The sequence below is a fragment of the Mus pahari genome, chromosome X, assembly GCF_900095145.1.
Source record: "Mus pahari chromosome X, PAHARI_EIJ_v1.1, whole genome shotgun sequence".
In the NCBI taxonomy this organism is placed as follows: Eukaryota; Metazoa; Chordata; class Mammalia; order Rodentia; family Muridae; genus Mus; species Mus pahari.
In genome coordinates this window covers 123,172,250-123,173,602 of record NC_034613.1, presented here as the reverse complement: position 1 = coordinate 123,173,602, position 1,353 = coordinate 123,172,250, and the positions used below count along the sequence as shown (strand labels likewise).

At 39.0% G+C, this 1,353-nt stretch overlaps 1 pseudogene; it reads left to right on the top strand.

Annotated features, from left to right (window-relative positions):
* Nucleotides 1-607: 607 nt before the first annotated feature.
* Nucleotides 608-1,101, top strand: LOC110314508 (annotated as a pseudogene).
* Nucleotides 1,102-1,353: the final 252 nt, after the last annotated feature.

Sequence of the window (1,353 nt, the reverse complement as noted above, 5' to 3'; positions counted from 1 at the left end):
ATGAGAAATCTTGCCTTGTCTTATTGTATCTTGTTTTGTCGTGCTTGGTTGTTGTCTCTTGGAGTTCTGCTTTTTTTTCTTTCTTTCTTTGAAGAGAAAACAAAGCTAGAGTGGATCTGGGGCAGAAGGTAGCTACGAGAAGTAGACAGAGGAGAAACTGTGCTCATAATGTACTGTAGGAGAGAAGAATCTATTTTGAATTCAAAAAGATTCCAAACATGACCTTGGGGATATAGCCACACAATAGCAGTCATGAAAAGGAGTAAACTGTACAGTTGTCAAGATATATCTACCATCTCACATTAATGGACCTTGAAGTTTTGCATTTTGAAGCTGGCAGTAAAAGATGAAGAAAAGCTAGCTGTAAAGTGCTAGATGAATTAAGGCATGCCCAACAAGACACATGCTTAGAGAGCTTCTATGTAGAGGCCAAGAAACATTTTGGTTAAAATAATATATGGAGATCTGTCTGACCATTAGGTTACCATCAGGAAGAATTAGGTAGAAATTTCAATAAAAAATAAGACTGGGCAGTGGCTCATAGAGCACTGTGATTCATGAGTGGAACTGTCTGCACTGCTTAGGCCTAGCCTCCTTGACATTCTCTATGAACCAGCTTACCTTGCTCTTTGACACTATAACCATGACCACCACCATTGAGAGTTTAGATCTCAACAGCATAAACATCTCCCAGGTATTGTCTCCAAGTGTTGGGTCCAATGTTTGGTTAGGCTTTGCTGTACCAACAGAACAGTCTGTGAAGAAGATCAAAATGGCCTCAAACATTTTTGGGAACACTTGAAGAAAATTCACCATCTTGAGCTAAGTCAGAAGATGCCAAGGGCAGTGGTAGCAGGAAAGATTTGGAGTCACCTGGAACACTAAGAAGTGACCCTCTGAAGCAAGCTCAGGAGATTTCTTAGACCTCAAGGGAGTAGGTGATGTATATCACAATATGGACACAGACTTCTAAGCCAACCTGGGGGAGATGTAAAAGAAGCCTGTACCAGGTGCCCCTATGCTCACCTGTTGGCCTCTGCCCATGTCCTAGCACCACCCAGAAGAAATCCAGCCTGGTCTTTGGTTAACTTCTATTATTAGAGTTCTCTCCTTCTGGTTATTTTTCCATGCTTGAGAAATTCACATTATCCTAACTACATCTTTCAGATTTATTTCATTATGAAAGAAGCACTTAAAAAAAAGAATTAGACTACAAATTGATCCAAACAAGTCACAAAATAAATAGCAGAGACAATAAAATAAATGAAAGTATAAAAATGTCCTGCTGAGACCTCATTTCCAGAATTACTTCACAATATTATTATTTTAAATGTACAGTTTCAAATAAGTTTG